The sequence below is a fragment of the Podarcis erhardii genome, assembly GCF_964252035.2.
Source record: "Podarcis erhardii genome assembly, chromosome: W".
Classification (NCBI taxonomy): domain Eukaryota; kingdom Metazoa; phylum Chordata; class Lepidosauria; order Squamata; family Lacertidae; genus Podarcis; species Podarcis erhardii.
Window position 1 is genome coordinate 13,512,371 of NC_138506.1, and position 13,260 is coordinate 13,525,630.

The following is a 13,260-nucleotide window of genomic DNA, read 5'->3' on the forward strand; positions in this document are numbered from 1 at the left end:
CTGTCGGACATGGCGTACAGCTTGCCCACTGGCAGCTGGGCTCCTGGGAGTAGGTTAATTTAACAGTCAAAGGGCCTATGCGGGGGCAGTTTATCTGCTTCTCTTTCGCTGAAGACGTTACCCAGGTCGGCGTATTGTCGTGGTACCTTCCCTTTATCTGCTACTTCCATCCCTGCTAGGGTGGCCTTGGCTCCTCCCTGAGCCTCTCCTCCCTTGCAGTGTGCTAGGCAATGTGCTGACCCAAAGGAAACTACCCGCTGGTGCCATCCCACTAGCGGATCATGCAGCGCTAGCCAGCTCATTCCCAATATGATGGGCGCTCCTCCCAGGGTGGCCACATTAAACGCTATCACCTCCGTGTGTCTTGCCACCTTCATTATCATGGGGACAGTTTGTTGGTTAACTTCTCCACCCAACAGTTCCCTCCCATCAATCGTTGTCACCTGCAAAGGGTTACTTAAAGGGATAGTCTGTATCTGGTGTTCAGCTGCAAACTCCTTGCTCATAAAATTGCAGGAGCTGCCTGAGTCCAATAGCGCCTTTATCTTTAGCGGATGTCCGTTTGGTAGCTCTAGCACCACCTCTACTACAAGCGCTGGTCTTGGGGTTCAGGCTTGGGCACATTCACTGATCTTTGGCCTGGCTGCTGTGCCCCGATGCTGGCAACCAGGCGTTGGCTTTTACCTGCTCCTTAACCCCCTCTTCTTCACCCCCAACAGCTCCCGCCATTCCTTGCCATCCCTTCCTTTGAGGGCAGACTCTGGCAAAGTGACCTGGCTGTTGGCAGAGGAAACATTTCTTGGCGCTCTTTCCCTCCTTCTTCCGCCCTTCGTTGGTGTTTGAAACTCCGCGCGCGCGCGCTGTTCCAATCTCCATCGGTTCCACTGGCGGGGAATGCTGCTCTGGCATCTCTGGAATGCGGAACTCACTCCAACGTTCCCCTTTCCCTTCCCGCTTCTCCAAGCCTCTCGCCTCCTGGCGCGCTCCTATGGCAAGCGCGGATTTAGTCAGCTGGTCCATAGACTCCGCCCTGGGCGCGCGGGAAAGTTCATCCTTCACCGCCGAGGATAAACCTTCTTCGAACAGCATTTGTATCGGGTCCGCAGACAGGTCCCACCCCAATTTATGGATCAGCATGGTAAACTCTGTCCAGTACTCTCGGACGGATCGGTTCCCCTGTTTACACGCCATCAACTGTCTGCGCACCACCCCTTGCTCAATCTCGCTGGAAAACATCAGGTCCATGGCGCGAAAAAACTTTCTCGAGTCTTTTAGAGCGTCATTATTCACTGCCATCAGGGGCCTCACCCAGTCTTTCGCCCCCCCCTTCGAGATGCCCAATGACAAACGCCACTCTCGATTCCTCATCGGGAAAGTCATCAAACTGCAGATTGAGGGCGTATTGCATCTCTGTCCTAAAGGCTTGATAATTTCTGGGATCACCCCCAAACTTCTGCACCAACCCTGGCACCTTCCTTGCGAGTGGGGTGGTTTTTCCCTTGTGTGCATCCTGAGCCCGCCTCTCTTCGAGTCTCGCCGTTTGCAGCGCTAGCTGGAGCTCCAACACCCTGTACCTTTCTTCCAGGCTTGGACCCGCTCCAGCTCCTCCTGCATCTCCGGCTCCGGTTGGGTTGCTCATGATGCCTCTCTTTGCACAAGCGGCTTTCAGGGACTGTTGGATTGCTGTGATGGGATGATGAGCTGCTTGTGCGTAAAAGCTTAGTCCCTCAGAGCTTGGGCATGGTTCTCAAAACTCTGTCTTAAGCGGAGCCCCTTAAACATGACTCCCTTAATCGCTGGCAGAATCCGACAGTGGGCGTTTGCGGAATCTGCTCCAACATAAAAGTTCCTTAACGGAAATGCGTCTTCGGGATTCTCGGCGTGACAGTTTCCGGCGAGGAGTGGGTATACCTATGGGGGGTCCTGAGACTTCTCCACTGTTTTCACTAGAAGTCTCTCGGAGCCCTCCCTCCGACTCACTTTCTCTCTGCGCTCCTTCCCTCCCCCTGCTGGTACCTTCCTCTGCTGCCGAGTCTCTCTTAGCATCCGAGAGCCCTTCCACCGCCTGCCTTTCCGATGGCAGTTCCCTGACAGGTGGCATGCATATTTGTGGTATGATAAGGTCAAAGCACATAAAGCGTTTAAAAACCATATTGTCAGAAAAGCATTGTTTAATGTCTGGTCAAGATATAAGGACTTGCTTGAAAATAAAACCCCAAGGTGGTTGTCACCAATGGAAGCGAAGGCTCAGAAAAAGGTCAATATGGAGGCCAACTGGCCGAAATATTGGGAAATTTTGGAACGAGAGGGAGACAGATTAAAACTGCAGAGTTTTGAAAAGCTAAAAAATAGAGTGCGAGACTGGCTCCATTATTATCAGATAATGGAGGCATATAATTTGGACAAAAAAATTGGCTTCCAGGTGGAAAAATCAAAATTGGAAACAGAACTGCTAGATCCTAAAATTAAGAATTTGTCAAGAATGTATAACTTGCTGTTGAAATGGAACACTCAGGATGAAACGGTGAAATCAGCTATGATTAAATGGGCACAAGATGTTGGACATAATATTATGATGGCTGACTGGGAACAGTTATGGACCACAGGTATGAAGTTCACGGCATGTAATGCCTTAAGAGAAAATATAATGAAAATGATCTACAGGTGGTACATGACGCCAGTCAAGCTTGCAAAAATTTATCATTTGCCCGAAAATAAATGTTGGAAATGCAAAGAGACCGAAGGTACATTCTTTCACCTTTGGTGGATGTGCCCAAGGATTAAGACTTTCTGGGAGATGATCTATAATGAAATGAAAAAGGTATTTAAATATACCTTTCTGAAGAAAGCAGAGGCCTTTCTGCTGGGCATGGTCGGCCAATTGGTGTCAAAAAAGGATAGAACTTTCTTTATGTATGCTACAACAGCAGCAAGAATACTTATTGCAAAGTACTGGAAGACACAAGATCTACCCACCCGGGAAGAATGGAAGATGAAGGTGATGGACTACATGGAACTGGCGGAAATGACTGGCAGAATCCGAGACCAGGGAGAAGAGTCGGTGGAGGAGGTTGGAAGAAATTTAAAGACTATTTACAGAAACATTGTAAAATTAATGAATGTTAGAAGGATGTTGGAATGAAGTTATGTGGTTTTAGCAGAAATGTTATAAGGGTTTAGGAAAAAATAAACTGTTAATTGGTGAAAGGAGGGAAAGTAAAGTTACATCATATTGAGATAAATTACGGAACAAAAATTGGAAAAGATGGAAAGGATTTGCTGAAATAGTTAACCGAATTAGAATACAGTGGTGCCTCGCAAGACGAAATTAATTCGTTCCGCGAGTTTTTTTGTCTAGCGAATTTTTCGTCTTGCGAAGCACAAAATCCCATAGGAATGCATTGAAAATCAATTAATGTGTTCCTATGGTCAAGAAAAGTCCAAACAAAGCCAAATTTGGTACAAAAAGAGTTTATTAACTGCTCTTTAAAGTCACACATACTGTAAAGAGCATTTCAAAAATTGAAGGAACAATAAATTAAGTTTCTAAACATGACAGAAAAACATTTAAAAATCAACAAAGTGTACAGTACATTTTCTAAGACTCTGGGGGACCACTCGAAGAAGATTCCTCTTCCACTCTTTGCTTCTTGCTCAAGAACCTGTCCATGGTCTGCTGCTTCATCCGCCTTTTCAGCACCTCCCTGAAAGGCGACATGACCGTCGTATCAAAAGTGTTCGCAAGGTCATGTGCCACGTGCTTGTTAGGGTGGTGCCGCTCTGCAAAAGCCTGCACATCCTTCCACTTCAGGCAAATGTCCCTCAGTTCTTTGGAGGACAGCCGTTCCTCAGTTGCTTCCTCCTCTTCCAGCGAGGCTCGCTCCTGCGCAGCTTCTGCCCGCAGTTCGACCAGCTCCTGGGTGGTCGGCTCGTGGTTGTGCTCCTCCACCAGCTCGCAGACGTCCTCCTCTGTGACCTCCAGTCCCATGGTCCTCCCCAAGGCAACAATGTCCTGCACCACTGTTGACTCTGGTGCATCAGAGTCACTTTGTGCCACACAGTCCGGCCACAGGCTGCGCCAAGCGCAATTCAAATTTCTCTGGCTGATCCCGTTCCAGGCCGTGGTGATCATCTTCAAGTAGGTGACGATGTTGAAGTGGTCCTTCCAGAATTCCCGCAGGGTGATGGTGGTGCAATCAGTCACCTCGAAGCATCGCCTGAAAAACTCCTTGGTGTAGAGTTTTTTGAAATTGGTGATGACCTGCTAATCCATCGGCTGGAGAAGTGGCGTGGTGTTAGGCGGCAGGAACATGATGTTGATGAAGCTGAACTCCTCCAACAAGTCCACCTCAAGGCCTTTAGGATGAGCAGGGGCATTGTCCATCAGAAGCAAAGCCTTCAGCGGCAGGTCATTGTCCAGCAGGTACTGTTTGACAGCAGGGCCAAAAGCAAGATTGACCCAGTCCACAAACAGCACACGTGTGACCCAAGCCTTACTGTTGGATCGCCACATGACACTCAGCTGCTCCTTGTCGACCTTGTGTCTCTTGAAGGCCCGTGGGTTCTCCGAGTGGTACACCAGCAGGAGCTTGATCTTCAGGTCGCCGCTTGCGTTGGCACAGAAGAGCAGGATCAGACGGTCCTTCATGGGCTTGTGGCCAGGCAACTTGGCCTCCTGTGTGATGAAAGTCCTTTTGGGCATCCTCTTCCAAAACAGCCCGGTCTCGTCGCAGTTGAAGACCTGCTGTGGAACGTAGCCCTCCGTCTTCACAACCTCCAGGAACTCCGCTGCAAACTCTTCAGCCGCAGGAACATCAGAACTGGCAGCCTCTCCATGCCTGACCATGCTGTGGATTCCAGATCTTGTCTTGAACCGGTCAAACCAACCTCTGCTTGCCTTGAAGACTTCTGGCTCGCCTGAGGTTCCTGGCTGTTCCCGGACGAGGTCTGCGTGCAAGGCCTTGGCCTTCTCACAAATGACGGCCTCAGTCACTGTGTCCCCTGCACGCTGCTTCTCTTCTAACCAGATGAGCAGCAACTTCTCGACCTCCTCCAGAACAGCTGGGCGGTTCTTCATGATCCTGGTGACTCCCTTGGCTGCATCAGTCGCAAGGATCTTCTCCCTCATCTTCAGGATGGTCCCGATGGTCGATGGATTCCTCCCGTACTCCCTGGCGAGGTCTGTCACACGCATTCCGCTGTCGTGCTTCCGGATGATCTCCTTCTTCATTTCCAGCGTCACCTTCTCCTTCTTCCTCTCGCCGGCCTCTGCAGCAGCAGTCCTCTTGGGTCCCATGGCAGCACAGCTCCTACCTTCGTAAACTCACACACACACACAAAAAAAATCAGTGCTGTGCTTCAAATCCAAAAAATTCAAAAGCACCCAGCCACCCACCACACAGAAATTCAAACCCAGAACCAAGTCCTTGAATCCCAAACACCCCAACCCAAAATCCAAACCCCCCCCAAAAAAGTTTTAAAAGTTTAACTTACCAAATGGATGCAAAAGAAGTTCTGGAAAAGCTTCAACAATCAATCACCGAAGTCTTCAGAAACCTCAAATGGCTGCAAAAGAAGTTTTGGAAAAGCTTCAAAAATCACCAAAGTCTTCAAAAACCTCAACTGTTCCCCCAGCCACCCACCCACCACACAGAAATTGCAAACCCATCCCCAACTGTTGCAAACCCCTCCCCAACTGCTCCCCAGCCCCTCCCCAACTGCTGCAAACCCCTCCCCAACTGTTCCCTAAACCACCCAGCACACAGAAATTCAAACCCATTTTTTTAAAAAAAAAAACAGCAGAGTGGCCCAATGGTCACAGAAAATCATAAAAATTCAAAAAAAAAAAAAAAAACAACAACCCCACAAGCTCCCAGATTCCTGCAAACCCCTCCCCAACTGTTTCCCCAGCCACCCAGCACACAGAAATTCAAACTCAGAATTATTATTTTTTTAAAAAAAAAAAACATGGCCCAATGGTCACAGAAAAACAGAAAAATGCAGGAAAAAGCCCCCACAAGCTCCCAGATTCTTGCAAACCCCTCCCCAACTGTTCCCCCAGCCACCCAGCACACAGAAATTCAAACTCAGAATTTTTTTTTAAAAAAAACAACAACATGGCCCAATGGTCACAGAAAATCATAAAAATGCAGGAAAAAACCCCACAAGCTCCCAGATTCCTGCAAAAACCTCCCCAACTGTTCCCCCAGCCACCCAGCACACAGAAATTCAAACTCAGAAATTTTTTTAAGAAAAAACAACATGGCCCAATGGTCACAAAAAATCATAAAAGTGCAGAAAAAAACCCCACAAGCTCCCAGATTCTTGCAAAAAAAAACCCCAACACCAAGTCCTTGAATCCCAAACACCCCAACCCAAAATCCAAAAACCACAAAAAAAGTTTTAAAAGTTTAACTTACCAAATGGATGCAAAAGAAATTTTGGAAAAGCTTCAAAATCAGCAACGTCTGAAAAAAGGCTACCAAACTGCGTGCTAACAGTTGCTCCTCAAAGTCAAGTCGCAACTGCAGCTCTTCAAGCAAAGCACCCTTGGTTTTAACGGTTTTAAGACAAAGGAAACAAAGTCGCAAGACGTTTTCGTCTTGCGAAGCAAGCCCATAGGGAAATTCGTCTTGCGAAGCAACTCGAAAACGGAAAACTCTTTCGTCTAGCGAGTTTTCCGTCTTGTGAGGCGTTCGTCTTGCGGGGCACCACTGTACAAAAAAGGGAGGTGTGAGGAGGTCAAGGAAACAAGCAAATGAAAGATAAGTTATGGGAAGATTAGTTGTGGTTTTTTTCCCCTTTTTTCCTTATTGTGATGTGTTGTTTTGTTTTTGTTTAATATGGTGTTTTTACTTTTGCTTTTTGTAACCCTTAAAATTTTTAATAAATATTATTTTTTTAAAAAAAGAAGCAAACAAGAGTAAGCTTAAGTTCTTGTGAAGCTGAACTGAATGTACTGTCTTATTCACTTGTGGATTGTGAATGGTTGTTACAATTGTGTAAAGACATGAGAATTCCTGTCAAATGTCCAATCCAGGTTTATCAGGACAACAAAGCATGTTTGGCTTTGCTGACTTCTGAAGGTTGTAAGCAAAGCACGAAGCACTTGCAATTGAAGCTGCAACATGCTAGAGAATGTGTTCAGAAAGGACTCGTAATTGTGTCCTACATGCCAGGTAATGAAATTCCTGCTGATTTATTATCCAAGGTTGTTCCGAAGTATCAACACTGTACCTATGTACAGAAACTGGGTTTGTACTGAGATTGTACTGACACACTGCCCAGTGGTGTTCATAGAAAGGGGGAGGATGTTAGTTTCTGTTTGCCACTGAGCAGCTGCTTGGAGTCACAGGACTATGTTTACATTCCAGAGACCTTCCAGGCTGTTGGAAGTCTCATGGGAGACGGGATGTGATGTTAGTGGTTTCCTGTTTCCTTTGTTCCTTTGTTTTCTGTTGCTCTCTGCTCTCACAGGGAGAGGATGTATTTTTCTGTCTGCGTAGTAAGAAATAAAGCATAACGATGTAGCCATAAATCTCATCACTTCCGCATGCTGTTTTGGATTCTCTGCTGAATGGGGGAACATGCCTTGGAGCCTCATCAAAGGCTCAGGTCGTTATTCATCGGGAGGGCAATTCCGGAAGATGAGCTTTATCAGCTTGGCCGAGCAGAGATCCCGACAGGTAAGATGCCCCTGAGCATATGCAATGAGTTTTTTTCCCTTGGAGGGGAAATGACAACTTTCCATTGAGGGCACTGTGCCCTTTCACCAGCACTGAATTTGTGGCTCCCTGAGCCACCATTGGAGAAAGTGTTGGATGTGAGCTGAAGTCTTACTTCTCTCATAGACTCTAGCTTATGGCCTTGGTCATGTCATCCTAGTTTGGTTCCCCATCTATAAAATGGGAAGAGCAGTGTCCAACCTTGCAGTATCGTTGTGAGGGCAAGCCTGTGGCTAAATCAAAGTACCCCTTTCTATTGAACCCATGTCATCACTACACAGTGCTTTTTAACATCCATGCCGACACGACCTTACAAGGGGCCGCTCGGGACTTCGTGGAAAGCATGGCCTCCATGGGGCTGTTCCTGAATAAGTTTGGCCCAACTCATAGCCGCGGACATGCCTTAGACTTGGTGTTTACCTCTACGGATTTTGGTGATCTGACACTAACTAAAAGCGAAACAAAAGAAGTGCCATGGTCAGATCACTTCCTGGTGCAACTGGACTTCTCCGCAACCCTTCCCCTCTGCAGGGAGGTGGGACCGATTCGGATGGTCCGCCCCCGCCACTTAATGGATCCAATTGGCTTCCAGAGAGTGGTAGGGGATGTTTTATCCCAAGTTGATGGCCTTTCAGCTGATTCCCTGGTGGCACGCTGGAATGCGGAGTTAACCAGGGCTATTTACTGTCTGGCTCCGAAGCGCCCTCTCCGATTGCATGGAGCCTGGACAGCCCCGTGGTTTTCCCCGGAGCTGAGGGTGATGAAACAATTGTTGAGACGGCTAGAGTGCCAGTGGCAGAAAACTCATTCTGAATCAGACCGGACAGGGGCTAGAGCTCAGCGTCGAGCCTACCAAGTGGCAATGGCGACGGTGAAGAGGACCTTCTTTGCCGCCTCCATTGCATCTGCAGAAAACAGCAGCAGGAGACTTTTTCAGGTGGTTCGCAATCTATCGGAACCACCTGCACTACCGGGGCGTGGTAGGGACCCCAAGATCTCCTGCAATGCTTTTGCAAAGTTTTTTGCAGATAAAATCGCTCAGATTCAGAAGGAGGTAGACTCCACCGTGGGAGCAGGGTGAGGGCGGGAGAGTGCTAGAGTTCTGTCTAGTCCTGTTACATGGGATCAATTCCAATCTGTTACCTCTGAGGATGTGGACAGGCTGCTTGGATAAGTGAAACTGACCACCTGTCTCCTTGATCCTTGCCCATCCTGGCTGATAAAAGCGAGCCGGGAAGGGCTGGGCGATGGGCTCTGCGCGGTGGTGAATGCTTCCCTGTGTGAGGGAGCCTTCCCAGACCCGCTGAAAGAGGTGGTCATCAAACCGCTTCTTAAAAAAACATCTTTAGACCCGGCCAATTTGGCCAACTATCGCCCAGTCTCAAATCTACCATTCTTGGGCAAGGTGATTGAGCGGATGTTTGCCGAACAACTCCAAGCACGCCTGGAGGATGTGGACCATTTGGATCCCTTCCAATCGGGATTCATGCCTCACCATGGGACTGAAACTGCCTTGGTCGCGCTGGTTGATGATCTCCGGCGGGCTAGGGACAAAGGTGAGAGCTGTTTCCTAGTTCTGCTGGATCTCTCAGTGGCCTTTGACACCATCAACCATAACATCCTTCTGGACCGTCTAGAGGGGCTGGGAGCTGGGGGCACTGTTATACTGTGGTTCCGCTCCTTTCTCCTGGGCCGTGTCCAGAAAGTGGTGTTGGGTGATGAGTGTTCAGACCCCTGGGCTCACACTTGTGGGGTGCCTCAGGGTTCTGTCCTCTCCCCCATGCTTTTTAATATCTATATGAAGCTGCTGGGAGAGATCATCAGGAGGTTTGGACTGGGTATTCATCAGTATGCAGATGACACCCAGCTCTACCTCTCCTTTAAATCAGAACCAGTGAAGGCAGTGAAGGTCCTGTGTGAGTGCCTGGAGGCGGTTGGAGGATGGATGGCGGCTAACAGATTGAGGTTGAATCCTGACAAGACAGAAGTACTGTTTTTGGGGGACAGGGGGTGGGTGGGTGTGGGGGATTCCCTGCTCCTGAATGGGGTAACTGTGCCCCTGGAGGACCAGGTGCAGAGCCTGGGAGTCATTTTGGACTCACAGCTGTCCATGGAGGCGCAGGTTAACTCTGTGTCCAGAGCAGCTGCCTACCAGCTCCACCTGGTATGCAGGCTAAGACCCTACCTGCCCGCGGACTGTCTCGCCAGAGTGGTGCATGCTCTAGTTATCTCCCGCTTGGACTACTGCAACGTGCTCTACGTGGGGCTACCTTTGAACGTGACCCGGAAACTGCAATTAATCCAGAATGAGGCAGCTAGCAAATGGCCGAAATATTGGGAAATTTTGGAACAAGAGGGAGATAAATTGAAATTGCAGAGCTTTGAAAAACTAAAAGACAAAGTGCGAGATTGGCTTCACTATTATCAAATAATGGAGGCATACAAATTGGACAAGAAAATTGGCTTCCAGGTGGAAAAATCAAAATTGGAAACAGGACTGTTAGATCCCAAAACTAAGACTCTGTCAAGAATGTATAACTTGCTGTTGAAATGGAACACTCAGGACGAAATGGTGAAATCTGCTATGATAAAATGGGCACAAGGTGTGGGACACAACATTATGCTGGCTGACTGGGAACAGTTATGGACCACAGGTATGAAATTTACGGCATGTAATGCCTTAAGAGAGAATATAATGAAAATGATATACAGGTGGTACATGACACCAGTCAAGCTTGCAAAAATACAGTGGTGCCTCGCAAGACGAAATTAATTCGTTCTGCAAGTTTTTTCTTCTTGCGAGTTTTTCGTCTTGCGAAGCACGGTTTCCCATAGGAATGCATTGAAAATCAATTAATGCGTTCCTATGAAGACCGCTTGCCAGGCTGGCGGTGCGGAGAAGGGCTTTTCTCCCCACCGCAAGCCTTCAGAACAGGTACGGGAACAGAGGGGAAGGCGCGCAGCGCTTCTCTTCTGTTCCCGGGGCTTGCGGTGGGAGGAGGGTTTTTCCTCCCCACGCCAACATTCAGAACAGCATTCTGAAAGTTGGCGGTGGGAAGGAAAACCCTCCTCCCACCGCAAGTCTTCAGGACAGCCATCCGAAGGCTGGCGGCGGGAGGAGGTCTCTCCGCCCCACCTCCAGCCTTCGGAGCAGCCATCCCAAGGCTGGCGGCGGGAGGAGGTCTCTCCACCCCGCCGCCAGCCTTCGGAGCAGCCATCCGAAAGCTGGCGGCGGGAGGAGGTCTCTCCGCCCCACCGCCAGCCTTCGGAGCAGCCATCCCAAGGCTGGCGGCGGGAGGAGGTCTCTCCGCCCCACTGCCAGCCTTCGGAGCAGCCTTCCCAAGGCTGCCGGTGGGGCGGAGAGACCTCCTCCCGCCGCCAGCCTTCGGAGCAGCCTTCCCAAGGCTGGCGGCGGGAGGGGGTTTCTCCGCCCCACCGCCAGCCTTCGGAGCAGCCTTCCCAAGGCTGCCGGTGGGGCGGAGAGACCTCCTCCCGCCGCCAGCCTTCGGAGCAGCCTTCCCAAGGCTGGCGGCGGGAGGGGGTTTCTCCGCCCCACCGCCAGCCTTCGGAGGAGGTCCAAGGACAGTGGGGAAGACGCGCTGCGCTTCCCCGCTGTCCCGGAGATTTCCCTATGGGCTTTCGTCTTGCGAAGGAAGCCCATAGGGAAATTCGTTTTGCGAAGCGCCTCCAAAACGGAAAACCCTTTCGTCTAGCGGGTTTTCCGTCTTGCGAGGCGTTCGTCTTGCGGGGCACCACTGTATATCATTTGCCCGATAATAAATGATGGAAATGTAAAGAAACTGAAGGTACACCTTTGGTGGACGTGCCCAAGGATTAAGGCTTTCTGGGAGATGATCTATAATGAAATGAAAAAGGTATTTAAATATACCTTCCTGAAGAAACCAGAGGCCTTTCTCCTGGGCATGGTCGGCCAATTGGTGTCAAAAAAGGATAGAATTTTTTGTATGTATGCCACAACAGCAGCAAGAATACTCATCGCAAAGTATTGGAAGACACAAGATCTACCCACCCGGGAAGAATGGCAGATGAAGGTGATGGAGTACCTGGAGCTGGCGGAAATGACTGGCAGAATCCGAGACCTGGGAGAAGAGTCGGTAGAAGAAGATTGGAAGAAATGTAAAGACTATTTACAAAAATATTGTAAAATTAAGGAATGTTAGAAGGATATTGGAATGAGGTTATGTGGTTTTAGCAGTAATGTTATAAAGGAGTATTTAAAGATGGATTGTTAATAGGTGAGAATGTAAAGTTATAATATATTAAGATAAATTATTAAGATAAAAGCAAAAATGGAAAGGATTTGCTGAAACAACTAATTGAACTAGAATACAAAAAAGGGAGGTGCGAGGAGGTCAGGGAAACAAGTAAATTAAAGTCAAGACATGGAAAGGTTGATTTGTTTTTAATTGTTTTTACTTTTTTGTATTTTGAATTTTTTTGCTTCTTTTTTCTTTTTTTTCTTTTTTCTTCTTTTATTCTTGTAACTTTTTCGAAACTTTAATAAATATTATATATATAAAAAAAAAACCAGAATGCGGCAGCTAGACTGGTGACTGGGAGTGGCCGCCTGGACCACATAACACCGGTTCTGAGAGATCTGCATTGGCTCCCAGTATGTTTCCAAGCACGATTCAAAGTGCTGGTGCTGACCTTTAAAGCCCTAAACGGCCTCGGTCCTGTATACCTGAAGGAGCGTCTCCACCCCCATTGTTCAGCCCGGACACTGAGATCCAGCGCCAAGGGCCTTCTGGCGGTTCCCTCATTGCGAGAAGTGAGGCTACAGGGAACCAGACAGAGGGCCTTCTCGGTAGTGGCGCCCGCCCTGTGGAACGCCCTCCCACCAGATGTCAAATACATAAACAACTACCTGACATTCAGAAGATATCTTAAGGCAGCCCTGTTCAGGGAAGTTTTTAATATGTAACGCTGTATTGTTTTTAACACTTGATTGGGAGCCGCCCAGAGTGGCTGGGGAAACTCAGCCAGATGGGTGGGGTATTAATAATAATAATAATAATAATAATAATAATAATATAAAATAATAATTTAAAAGGTGCCAGTATTCACCATGAAGTTGTTACAGTAAGTGCTACACTTTTATCATTTTGTGGGAAAGGTGCCAGCACTGCATACCCTTGAGTACCCTCAGAAAAAAGCACTGCTGCTACACCTTAACAGTGATGCAGATCGGTGGTCTTTTTCAGCCTATTTGCTCAGTATCATATCTACTGAGCTCAGGACATGAAAAATTACCACAATCCAATACAACTGATCATAAATATTACATTACAATATGAATATTATATAGGCAGGTTACAAAAATTAAAATAAGTACGATTCATAATAAAACAGACGGAACAAGAAGCTAGACAAAAAAAGTAAAAAATTTAATGTATTACCGTATTTTTCCATGTATAAGATGAGGCAACGCCCCCTAAAAAAGGCTTAACAACTCTGGGCAATTTCCCTCCATTTCCTCATTTTTGAGTCCCCCAAAATAGGAGTCTTGGTAAGA

General features: G+C 48.0%; 1 long non-coding RNA gene and 1 pseudogene across 2 annotated transcripts in view; one reads left to right on the forward strand and one right to left on the reverse strand.

Moving 5' to 3' along the window:
- LOC309333278 overlaps positions 1-13,260 on the forward strand; it is a 332,363-nt gene that overhangs the window by 35,112 nt on the left and 283,991 nt on the right. The gene's annotated exons all lie outside the window — the stretch shown is intronic.
- LOC309333141 (tigger transposable element-derived protein 1 pseudogene) lies at positions 3,952-6,325 on the reverse strand (annotated as a pseudogene). The gene is made up of 3 exons (XR_014161637.1): positions 6,190-6,325; positions 5,494-5,687; positions 3,952-5,322 (listed from the first exon to the last, which is right to left on the reverse strand). The product of XR_014161637.1 is annotated as a tigger transposable element-derived protein 1 pseudogene (transcript).